The following is a 13,293-nucleotide window of genomic DNA, read 5'->3' on the forward strand; positions in this document are numbered from 1 at the left end:
CATTAAAAAAAAACATGCCGTTCAAATCAAAGTCTGTATCTGCAAAAATTACTGGGCAAAGTATTGTGGTTTGTGTTGCTTAGGGATGGCTTTTGTGCCTTAAAATCCACAAATAAATACTGTTTTGTAAAATTCTAGGAAACTCTAGCAAGCAATTTTGCACAGTTAGTCTCTTTTTAATGAAAAACACACATATCTAAAATGTTTGAGTCCTGCAAGGCCATTTGGTACATACCACATGCACTCCACAGGATGTGGAGCCCAGCCTACTACTAAAGTATTATGGGCTTAGCTAAAAAAAGGATAAAGGGAAACAGCTGTAGTTCAACAAAATAAAAAACTTCTGGATTATTCTAAAAGAATAGCTTCTGTGGGTTTGCTCCTTTCCAGCTACACAACTAATTTATACTTTGTGCTCCAAATCCATGCATCAGAAGAAAAAGCAGATGGGAAAATTAAGAAAAATGAATACCTTAATGCAACAGGGAAAGCATCTTTATTATAGACATTTAATGTGGTAATGCATAATATCCTGATCTTTGGCTACAGATACAGTGAAAGAGATGAGACTACCCCTTTGTAAGATTAATAAGAAACTATCAATTTGGGTTTGATTTTGTTTCTCTGTTGCAGGAGACAGCACTGGGATGCCCCTCAATGTTGACGCAAAAAATAACTTCTCTGGTGTCTCCATTTTCAGCCATACGAATCTCTTCTTATTTATTTGGAAATGTTGGCAACACATTGAAATAACTGCCTTAAATTCTTGCCTTGATTCAAATAGGTTTCAACACATCTCTGATGTAAGTGCCAAACACAGATCCTTCCTTCCTCAAGAATAAGAGGTTATATCTGTTAAGCAACCCCATCATTAACACTAGAAGTTGGTAAAACATTTGGATCATCTTTCTTCAGCTGGCTCTGCCTAGGGAGCACAGAGTGATGAGAGGTTAACAAGAGAAACTTCTGATCATCTGCAGAGATCCATCTCCTTATCTACAACAAATTATGTTTATCTGACAAGTTCTTCCTCTGAGCAAGACACCAGCTTATTTTCCCTTCACAAATGAAGGGCTATAGATTATTTCAGGGACTTGCATACAGTCTGTCATTCCAGGTACTTTGTTTCCTCTGAGGTATCAGTTTTTGTAACCCAGCCTAGAAAAGACTTCTCTGCACTCCCCTGATTAAGACGTGTATGCTGGACTCTCTGTAATTACTGCTGCTTTGATAATGATTCTATCCAATGCTTCTCTATAGCTACATATATGGTTCAATATCATTCCTACAAAAATCAAAGGGATTCATTGCCAGTGGCAGTGGCACTCAGCAGGTGCCTTTCAGTAGCACATCAGTCATATTTAACCCCAATGGGGTCAACCCTGAATTGCAACAGTACTGAGGCATGTTAAGAAACTGCAGTGGAAACCATGTTAAAACACCTGCTTATCTGCAGACACAAACATTTTAAGAAGATTGATTGTACAAGGCCCATAGTGCTACTTACTTCACAGTAAAATGACTTGAAGACAGGAATACACTTGTATCAAGTGATCTTAGTTGGAAATATCTTGTCTTTTCCAGTCCCTATTGTATCAACCAACAGAGGAAATGACAGCATTAGATGAAATTTTCTGAATAGAAAAATGGCAAGATAAATTATGTGGAGTATCGAAATGTTTCAATGGCCAGAACAGATTCACAGGAGTTTCAATAGACACTGCTATGCATAGTGCCATTTGCTGAAAATGAGCTGTTAAAAAATCCGTTTTCCTAAAAAAAATAAAAAAAATAATAATAAAAAAAGGGCACAATTAACTACACTGTTGGAAAAGCTGGTACAGATCCAAAACAGCTCACAGGTGAAGACCTTCCATGAAGACAGTGCTATACATTTATATTTCTGCCAGTTGCAGTAGAAGAATATTCTCTTTTCAGTGAGGAGTAGCAGGCCACTTCAACAATGCAATTCAAGGGCAAGAATGTAGAGCAGCAGGAGCTGAGGCAGTTGAGTAATTCATCACTCTTCAGAGGAGTAAGACACGATTGCACTCTCTGTACTGGCTGGCACAAACTCTTCAACAACAATCTACTATGTGGAAAACAGACCGGCCTTTGTACTTTGTTTGTGCCTTACTAAGAGCATCGCTCTTCAAATAATTCAGTAATATAAATATAATGCTTATTATATAAAAGGCAGCTGCACAGATATAGAAATTAATGTATAATAAGCAGAATGCATCCTGTGAAGGCCTTTCCAGGAAAATGTTGATTCAAACTGCTTCTACTCATTTGAGCATATTCAAATTGAATTCTGCAAGATTGTCAAGAAGTGTTTTGTGTGAAGCAATGGTTACATCTGCACACAGATCTAATTCTTTCATACTTCTCAGACATTACACTTCTTGATTTTAAAAGAAAGAGACCACACTACACCATAGTAACACAGGTATATTGAAAGCATTCCCTTTGGATATTTTATTAGCTGATAGCATCCTTCAAAAAGCTCTGTTGGATGAGATTCTACGGCTGATGCAGCGATTAACAAAACAGAGCACAGCCCCATAACTCTTGCTGAATACCCACCAGACAATATACTTGTCTCTCAACTTTCCCTTTGAACAGATGAGGGCCAACCTGCCTAGTCATATCACTGAGTCACATCTCTGCCTCAGCCTGCGGCCAAGGTGCTCGTCGGGCACCTCACACTGCCTGCAGCCAGCCAGTGAGCCCCACCAGACAGCAATCCGCTGCCACAGCTCAGCACAGCTCCGAACTTCTCCGGGTCTGAGCCTGGCACAGACGCCTGGCAGGTCCTACAGGAGGCTGTCTGATCCCATCAGGTCACAAAGCAAAAGGCAGGCTGCGATGATGCCGCATTACGGCTGTGCTGCCCTCCCCCAGCTGCTCTGCTGCCTTACATGACTCTGTCAAAAAGCCGGCCACCCAAGCGGTATGCTTACCACACGGCCTGCTCCCTCTCTGCAGGCTGAGGGAAGAGCCCTGAAGGAGACCAGCCACGTAATCCCAGCTGCTTCCTTCCCTGGGGAAAAGCACCCAAAGGAACCCACACACCAGACACTGCACCTGACCTGCAGGCATGCCGCAGCAACCCAGGCCTGCACCGTGACCTGAGGGACCAGGAGGTAGGTGCCCTGAGGTGAAGGATCCTTCATTTCCACCTCCAGTGGAGTGCAGGATCCTTCATTTCCACCTCCCACTCCTCTATAAGAACTTTCATCCTTCATTTTGCTTCTTTTTCAGCCACAGAATAAAGGTAATATTCATCTATACTGATGGCAGTTATAAATTAGAAACAGCAGGAGATGGTGGCCATTCTGAGTGAAGACAAAAAGCACCAGGTATATCCAGCTGCTCCTGGGATCACAAGCTCGTTTGTTCAGAACAATAAGCACAGGAATGGTTGTGCTTTAATAAGAGTAACAGCATGCACCGAGCCAATTACGGGGTTGCTGGTAAGGAAGGTCTGACGACATGTACATGGAACAACTGAGTGCGAGCAACACTGCAACAAGGCTGGCCACACCTTTCTCAAACAGAGGCGTGAGATTTGATGGACTTCATCTCAGATGAGAAACAGGATTCAGGAATGAACGATCTGTCCCTCAAACACCTGTCCCATGGACAAGGCAGACAAAGATAGAATAAGGTGTATTTCTAAGTACTTATAAGTGCAGAGGGCAGAACTGCTATGAAAGTCGTGTCATGTGTCACCCACACAAATTTTTTCATTATAGTAAAGTTAACTGGAGCAGTGTGTGAAATAGAAAAGCAAGAAGGTATTTCACAAAATAAAAAAAGCAACACGTAAGGAGAATTAGTGTTATTTGTACATATTGTATAGATCCGCTGGCTTCAGTACTATACAAATGCCCAACAGAAACATCTGTCAATATATCACCAAGGTTCAGACTCCCAAAAGGATTCGGGTTGGAGGTATGTACTTTCAGGATTCATCACAGCACTACCCTACACTCATGTTTTCTTTGTCCAACAGCATAATCTAATGATGTTAGAGAAGGTAAAAGATGCCAAAATTTAAAATGTCAGCACTAAGTAACCCTAAGCCAACAAAGTGTGTTTTGTCATTACGAGCCATGACTTCCTCTGGTCCCGTCCTATTACAGGAGAGTGGATTTCACTTCGAGCTTGTTCTGAAAACTGTTTCCAAATTTGTATTAAAATGTCTCTTGTTCATTTTCTTACTTGAATGATACTTTTAGGAATATTACATTAACTTAATGCAATCTTTAAGTAATATAAAGGGGAAAAAATCACACCTGCCTACCCCTACTGAAAATCTAGGCACACTCCTATGCCCTGCTGAGCTGCCACTGTTATTTCAATGTCTGTCTTACCAGAGTAGCTTCATCAGAGACATGTAATGTTACTGCATAAGTAACTCATGTTACTGCAGTGTAACATGATTTTATAGACAGCACAACGTTAGTCTAACTTCATATAGTGAATACAGTCATCACCAAGTTATGGGTTTCCTATTGCCCAGCAATATCTTCTTGACAGACTGGTCAGGAGGGGCTTTATCCTGCTGTAATCTGGTACCACCTTATATTTTTAAAACATATTTTGTAGAGCCTAATAGGTCATTTCTGAATAATCAACAGAAGTACAGATCAGGTCCCATGCTTCTGTGGTATATATACAAAAAGTTCTTTGGTGTGGCTTTCATGGTAGATCCCATCTCTATTCCAACCTTCAAGTAGGAAATTATAGATATACATATCAAATACCAATTCAAACCAGTGAAGTCTTGGAATCAAAAAGCCTTGCATGCAGACCTGATGTCAAAATGTTGTATCTTGATATAGCTAACATTTAAAAAATAATCACATTAAGGCCAAAAATACTGCTTCTGCATATTACTCCAGCATAAATCTCTGAATTAGCAGTGTTTTTACCACATTTTTCACTGCATCAAGATTAATAAATAATGAGGTTAATAAAAAGATCCTATCTTCCACTTCATCACTTAAACTTAATCGAATATGGATAATGGGAAAAAAAAAAGAGAACCCACCAACCTTTAATAAAGCAGTCTGTTTCAGTGCAGATCCAGAAGCAGTATCTAGGATTGAAGAAAGACAGAGTTCAGTGGTTGCTTTATACTTAAGTTAATTTTTCAATTTGCTGGTTATGTTATAATTTGTTATGCATACTTCCATAACATGCTCTTCCAATCAGCTTTTCCCAGATGTTTTCTGGTATTCATAAACATATGGGTTTCAGTTAGTCACTGTCTTGCATAAAGCTAAGACATATTAATAAAATCCTAGCAAAATTAAACTTTAAAAGAGACTCAACCTATTTAAAACTTGCGTGGTTTTATTTTTCCTGATTACTTGGTAGACAAGCTATTACAGATCACCTTTGAAAACAAATTAAGATGCACATTTAGCTATTTTTTAAAGTCATTAACCCTTAACACAAAAACTAGATCTGAAAGCTTTCTCCTGCAGTAAAGCACTGAGATGTCAGCTCAGATACATTATCAGTTATTATCACCAAACTCCTGCTTTCTCTAACACATTTAATTCTTCCCTTTATAGTATGCTTCCTGATCCCTCCCTATACTTGTCTCCACCCAGTAAATTTTGCTGCCCTTCCAGAATGGTTCAAAAATCTTTGCTCAAATTGTATTTCGATTTCTTCAAACATTCTCTGATTCACAGCTGCAGATACCATCCACCTACTTCTAAATCTGCATTTCTTCTTTTAGCAGTTTGGGTGTAATATCCCTGAAATGTTTGGATTGCTGGGTCCAAGGTGGTAACTACACAACACTGGCACTACTTGCAAATTTTCAACTGCTTCCAAGATCTAGTGCAACTTAAACAAATAACTGCAGAGTACTCACTTCAGAAGTTGGCTACATAAACTAACAGTTTTACAGCTCACCCCCATGCCTGCATTTCCTTTTATAACTGTAGTTCATTGCAACTGTATGAAAATTTCTAAGTTGTGCTAATTGCCAAATGGACAATAATTTAGGTTGGTAAATGTGAGCTAAGGACTCTTTTAGATATATAAGGCCCAACTGCTAATTCCATGGGTGACAGATAATTCAACCAGCACCCAGACTCCAAAGCTGTACTATTTTGTAGTTAGCTTCTTCAAAGCGGACTCATAACTCGGCTTGTTTCTAGTGTGCTCTGATTTATTGCAACACAAGATCCGACTTGTCTTCGTTGTCCCGAGGACACTTTACAAAATTAGCAATGTAATAATTTCTCCGAAGGCTTCATTAAGTGGTGCAATTCCACTTCTTTCCATGTACCACATGTCTGTGTAAACTGACACAATATTCCCATGACCTCAGCAACACTGTCATTAAATGGCATGTTATCTCTAAAAGTTTAATGTCACAAGCATTCCACTATGCTGAGAGGAGAAGAAAAATAATTATTGCATTTTCAGGCTCATCCCTTCAACATCTTATAAATTAAGTAGGTGTTCATGTTCATATATATTGTGTTTTAATCCTTCTGCTGCTGCTGACCTGGACAGAATACCAGAATAATTCCACCTATAAAGAACATTTCCATTATTCCTACGTCCTTGTAAACTATTCACAAGAGTCCGTGGACAAAAGCAATTTAAACTAATCTTACAGAACCGCATACACAAAAGAACTTATTCTGTCATAACTAAATTTCATTCTCCAATCACTCCCTTGCTAAGTACATATTTGCATGTTCATAAATCTTAATAACTTTGAAAACCGATTTCCAAGCAACACATTTATCTTGAGTAGGAAGTTTCTGGGATAACAACTACGGTACATTATCAGAACAATACAATATATTCTATCCTTCCAACACTTAACAGGAAGGTTTAAATGTTTGCTTTGTAATTTATTAGCTGGGATGGAAAATAAACTAAAATGCAGAAAGAACAACCTCAAGGTTCTGAGCAGTTTTATAAAATTACAAGCATTTAAAGAACACTAACTGGTTCCTTGGTTAAGAACATATTTTTTTTCTGAAGTAAAGGCTTGAGAAGTATTTCCTACCACATTCAATGAAACATCCTTACATTAAAAAACATTATTCACAGAATCCCAGAATGGCTGAGGCTGTCAGGCCCTCAAAGAGCCCACCTGCTCCAGCCCCTGCCCAAGCAGGGACACCCAGAGCAGGCTACCCAGGACCACGTCCAGGTGGCTTTGGAAGACCCCCAAGGAGGAGACCCCACAGCCTCTCTGGGCAGCTTGTGACAGTGCTCAGGCACCCGCCCAGCACAGAAGTGCTGCCTGGTGCTCAGGGGGAGCCTCCTGTGCTCCAGTTTGTGTCTGTTGCCTCTTGTCCTGACAACGAGCACTACTGACCCAGCTCTGTGTTCTTTGCACCCTCCCTTCAGGTATCAATATATGCTGATAAGATCCCCCCCAGGCCTCCTCTTCTCCAGGCTGAACAGCTCCAGCTCTCTCAGCCTGCCCCTGTAGGAGTGGGTCTCCGGTCCTTTGATCATCTTGGTGGCCCTACATGGGACTCTCTCCAGTATGCCCATGTCTCTTGTACTGGGGGACCCAAAACTGGACACAATACTCCAGGTGCAGCTTTACCAATGCTGAGTAGAGGGGAAGGATCACTGCTCTCAGCCTGCTGGTGGTACTTTGCCTAATGCAGCCAGGAATACCTTCTTTGCAGCAAGGGCACATTGCTGACTCATGTTCAGGACTCCAATGACCTTTTTTCCTTGTGGGGAATACTGTTGGCTGTCTAAGTGTCAAGAGCACATTGCTAACTCACGTTTAACTTAGTGGCACCAGGACTGCAAGGTTCTTTTCTGCAGAGCTGGTTTCCACACAGGCATCTCCCAGCATGTCTCGGTGCACTTCTTTTTGTTGAACTTCATGAGATTCTTGTCAGCTCACCCTCCCAGACCGAATGGCTGCAGGGCTCTCAGGCAAACCAGCCACTCCCCTCAGTTTTGTTTCCCCCCATATTCTTCCTGTAACTTTCTATACATTATTTTCAAAGATCCATTTGTGTTATACTAAATTCTGTACTTTTTGATAATAGCTTTAGGTTCATTTCCTTCAACTGAAACTTGCCACTGCTGTACACCATAAGAAGAAAACGCAACGCGACAGAAATCAGCAGACATTAATTTAATCTTTAACAGAGCAACACTTGGCTAGAAGTAAATTGTGATAAATGTTACACTTTCTTTTCCTTTCATCAGCAATTCTGGATATTACTAATCCGTCATTTGTGAGTATTTCACCTCTATGTTTTACCTTTGGTAAGCACTGCATTATGGAAAACCTTGTCAAACCTTCAGGCAGCTGCTAAAATAAAACAGACCGCACATATCAGACAACTAAAAATGCATTTTCAATTGGTAAAATGTAGGAGGTCTACAGAAAAAAAATCTAAGCTATAGAAATGTGTAATGTTGATTAACAACAAAACAGAGTATCTAAAGTGGTTCTGTTACTGGGGGGGAAGAAATATCCCAGGGTAGTCTGGGAAACTGCCAATTGAATGTTTGTCCTTGCAAGTTTAGAACAGAACATAAAACTTCCTCATTTATGCAAGAGGAGGATCATCACAGTTTTTAAGCTAGTTTGGTGAAGAATACAGAACACATGGGCACAGGGCAAGAGGAGGTGTCTATCTAGCTCAGTATATTGACTTGGATAATGGCAACTACTTGATGCTTATAAACAGAACATAGAGACTAGGATGAATTATTCTTCCTCTGTTCTATTCTTTATGACTTAAATGTGAAAGACAAAAAAAAAAAATCATTAAAAACACATCAGTAAAACACACCAGTTTTGGGCCCCTCACTATAAGAAGGCCACTGAGGTGTTCAAGTGTGTGCAGAGAAGAGCAACAAAGCTGGTGAGGGGACTAAAAAGCAAGTGTTACGAGGGATGCCTGAGGGGATTGGGGTTGTTTAGTCTGGAGGAGACTGAAGGGAGATCTCATTGCTCTCTACACCTACGTGAAAGGAGGCTGCAGTGAGGAGGATGTCGGTCTCTTTTCTCAGGTACAAATGATAGGGCATGAGGAAACAGTCTCAAGTTGCACCAGGGGAGTCTTAGGCTAGATATCAGTAAGAATTTCTTCATTGAGAGGGTGTTCAAGCATTGGAACAAGCTGCCCAGGGAGGTGGTGGAGTCCCAATCCCTAGAGGTATTTAAGAGACATGTAGACTAAAGGACATGGTTTAGAGATGGGACTTGGTAGGCCAGGATGGTGGTTGGACTTGATGATCTTGAAGGTCTTTTTCCAACATACATGATTCTATAATTCTATGATATTTTTTTCTCCAATTTTATCCTACTTCTGTTCACAGTGGCTGGTAAAAGATAGTTAAGTAATTTGCTTGAATCTCCATACATCTATATTTATGAAAAAACACTCAGCATTTTAGATCATCTTGGCAAATCTAAATTCACTTCTTCAGCCTAAATCACAGTGTGAGGCAAGAGAGAGAAGTTTCATGCAGACAGATTACTGCTGAACTCAATAATGTCTAAGCCATGATTAGCTCTTGAAAAAGCCACTTTCAGTCTTCACTAATCAGTAGGACCAATCAGTTCAGCACAAGGCATTTGATGTGCACACCAATGGGTCATTATAAATTAACCTCCACTCAAAAAAAAAAAAAAAAAGCTTTTTTGTAATACTTAATAAGCTTTTGATGACTCCATTGCAGTGGACACTATCTGAGAATTATGTCACTCAAAACATCATCCATGAAAAAGAAACATACAAAAAATATCTTTAGCTAACTGACAGATAATTTGTTTTTTATACCTGCTTATCTATCTGAATCTACTTAGGAACGGCTTCTGGATGAAAATACAGCATGTACAGTCCTGCAAAAATACAAAATGTAATGCTTTTTATGTATGTCAAAGCACTTGGATATTCCAAGGTACAAAGAGATAGAAAGTTGTTATCTGTCTAGAGTTATCAAGTTCTGACTGAAAGCCAGTATATAAGTTATTTGTAACACTTAAAAATATCTTTGAAAGATATTTTTGAGAAAGCACTTCTAAACACATAAACTGTATTCAGGTTTTAGCTCTGACTCAGAATGGCAAAGACTTCTGACATTTTTCGAGTACCTTTTGTCAAAGCTGTTAGTGATAATTTGCTTCCTTTCCATAAAGCCTTCCTCTGCTTTTTCACCTAATCCTTTTAAGTATCTGCTTTCATGTTCTGACACATGCAGCCTTTCCCACAAAGTCCTTCACAAAAAAATCACCTGAAATCTGGGAAAAAAAAAAAAAAAAAAAAAAAAAAGATTATGTAGCTTAACTATTTCTGTAATCTGTTATTATAATAGCTAGAAAAATTCAACTGTTATTATAATAGCTAGAAAATTCAACTTGCTCTTATCACTTTTACCCTAAGAAAATTGAAAGAATATAAGAAATGAAGCAAACAAATGCTCAAAAAATACTGTGAACAAGAAGTTGCGTTAAAAAAAAAGTATAAAAGTATTTCCATATCTTAAAAATAATAATTAATAATAATAATAATAATAATAATAAATTGTACTGTTTAGGCAATTCTAAAAAAAAAAAAAAAAAAGAAAGAAAAAAAAACAGAAGCTTGAATGGGCATTCTTTGACCTACGCAGACAATAAGAAAGAACCTAGTTTCATAGTTCCAGCAAGAATATAGTTGCAGGATAAAGTAGGAGATACAAACAACATAACCAACACGACAATGGTACAAAATACTAGATCAGAGATCCAGCATTGTGGCATGAAAAGAGAAACTGAGCTTTATTTAAGAAATCTCTTTTGTCCTCTTATATTTCAGCCTGGGTAATAGCACCAAAGATACACCTGAAACATCATAGATGCTACATTAGAAAGATGCCAGTCAAAACCACACATAAATTCATCTCACATTGTTGGAAAATTATAAATTAAATGGTTGGTTAAATGGTTGCTTTAGATGCTAATTGAATTTTACATCACCTGTCTAACTAGAGTTCCCATCCTTCAAGCAATTTGTAATGCAAGCCCAGAGCTTATTCATTTTTATTTTTTTTTTAATTCTTTCTCATTTTCTTTCTCTTTCATTTAATTTTATTTATTTTTTTTTTAATAATTCAGGTGTCAGGAAATTGCTTTAGCAAAAACTTTCTACTTTATATATATAAATACAGACCGCACAGATCCCTCCTATCTATGATCTTTCCCAGTAATGCCACACAAGTCAAAAACCAAAAGCAGTTCTTTTCCCATCAGGCTGAGCACCTACAAATCTCTACCAGAGCACTCTATCATGGTCCAACCCAGTCTCCAGAAGCAGGACAGGCAGACAGCAATCTGGAAGTGCTTGGGCTGGAGACTAGGAGACTGAATGACCCACTGAGGCACACCTTGCCCAGACAGCAAATGCCCCGAGCACTTGTCCACCTTCTCCCTCCTCCTTCTCCAGCCTCTCCTTGGTTTTGGGGAGCTTACGTGACTTAGCACAGGGAGGCAGTGGGTGAGAGACAGCACTGCACTGAGCTGTGGGAGCCAGAGCCCAAGCACCTTGGAAACAACACTTCTGGCTATTCATTGCTACAACACAGGCCACCGCAGCTGATGCTTTCTAACTCCTAAGTGCCTTGCTCTGCTGCTTAAATTACCTTCTTCTAACATGGAACTTTTGCAAGTAATTTCTCATGTGCTAATTTTTTCTACCTGAATTTAGCTTTTTACTGAAGACTAGTGAGTCTTTCAGTTGTATTTATAATGGTAGCACACACACCTGTCATAACAATGAAAATGACCTTTTCAATACTACTCCATGGAGGCTGCGCAACTTAAAACACATTTTTCAGAATTTGCTGAGGAACAATACAAACGAGAAAGTAAGAACTATCTTTTGGCCCTGCCAAAAGAAATCAACCTACAAACTACTTCACTGATGGCAGGATTTCTTGTGTGGGGGTTTTCTTTAGAACAAGCAAGCATCAATTCTTTCAGGAAAACAGACAAGTTGGAGAGGTGAGAAAGACAGGAAATTTGACCAAACTCCTTCCACAGACCTCATTCAGCCTCATTCAGAAGTTCTAGAAACTTCTGTTTCTTAGAAAATCTCTTCTAACATTAAATATCCACGTGGTCTTGTAAAATGTCTGAAATGGCATTTTGATAATTATGCACACAAGTATGATGTGCAATCTCTCATACTGAATGCCCCATTCGCTTATAATAAATGTGAGCATAAATCAATTAGCTTTACCTGTTTAAAAAAGGAACTATTGCTTTAATGCCTGAAAGCTTCAAAAAATGGTTCCTCAAACTTAACAGTTGTGTAAGAGGCCTCTTTTGACGGGTATGATTTCAAACTTTCATGTACTTATTATTATTAAAGAGAGAAAAACTTTACAAAACAACACTGAGAAAGCATAAAACAACAAAATTTAAAAGGAAAAACATGCAAATACATCAAGGATGAGCTTACCAAATGTAGAAATATGACCTGACAAACAAAATATGATTTATTGAACCAATTGTTCATGTAAATCTTCAGAGAGCTTATTTTAACAAAGATGTTATTATAATGATGAGCACTGAAGTTTTAACGTATTATCTCACTGGGGAAAATTTGCATGAGCAAAGGAATGGACTGCTTGCTTTGGTAAGCATTTTCAAGCTACCATTCCTATAATATGCATCTCTAACAAGCAAAAACAGTACAGTGCATATTTTGATGGAAATAATCAACAGTAAAAGTGAACAAACTTGACATTTAAATCACCAGCCATCTTTCAACTCTGGAAACCAGGGTGTTACTTTTAATCTTTACTCCAGGAAGAGTTTTTCCTCAGTGTCATGGAGCAATGGGAAAAATCTGGTTGTAAGTTTAGTTTCTCTCCTCCAAGGCTTGTGATTCAGGCACACACCTGGATCTGAGGGTACGCACTTTGCCTTCTGTACCATTCACAGATGGTACCACTGTTTGATGTGAATTTACTATGGATATGCTCTAGTTTGAACAGTTCCTTAAGATGATAGAGAACGCTTGATACTGGCTCCTTGTCATGCAACATAAAACACTAGGAGACACTCCCTCAACTCTTGTGGTGCATTTGCCTTTCCTAGCTGTTCAGTCTATCCCAGCTGTATGGAGCAAAAGGGAGGTTGTTCAAAACCCTCTTACAGAAGTGACTGCAGTATGCCTGCTGGGCAGGAAGACCTCATCGTCTCTTTCAGGAAAAGTCCCACCAGATTTCTTTATGCAGTGCAGTTAACTAAGCTCATTTACTAGATGCCAGGCATAG

At 39.0% G+C, this 13,293-nt stretch overlaps 1 protein-coding gene across 1 annotated transcript in view; it reads right to left on the minus strand.

Moving 5' to 3' along the window:
- Positions 1-13,293, minus strand: part of CNTN1 (contactin 1) — a 249,365-nt gene that overhangs the window by 172,364 nt on the left and 63,708 nt on the right. Inside the window, exon 2 of the mRNA XM_068669412.1 lies at positions 5,064-5,107. The gene's annotated coding sequence lies outside the window, so the exon portion shown is untranslated. The remainder of the gene's footprint in view (positions 1-5,063; positions 5,108-13,293) is intronic.

This window comes from Anas acuta, chromosome 1, assembly GCF_963932015.1.
Source record: "Anas acuta chromosome 1, bAnaAcu1.1, whole genome shotgun sequence".
In the NCBI taxonomy this organism is placed as follows: Eukaryota; Metazoa; Chordata; class Aves; order Anseriformes; family Anatidae; genus Anas; species Anas acuta.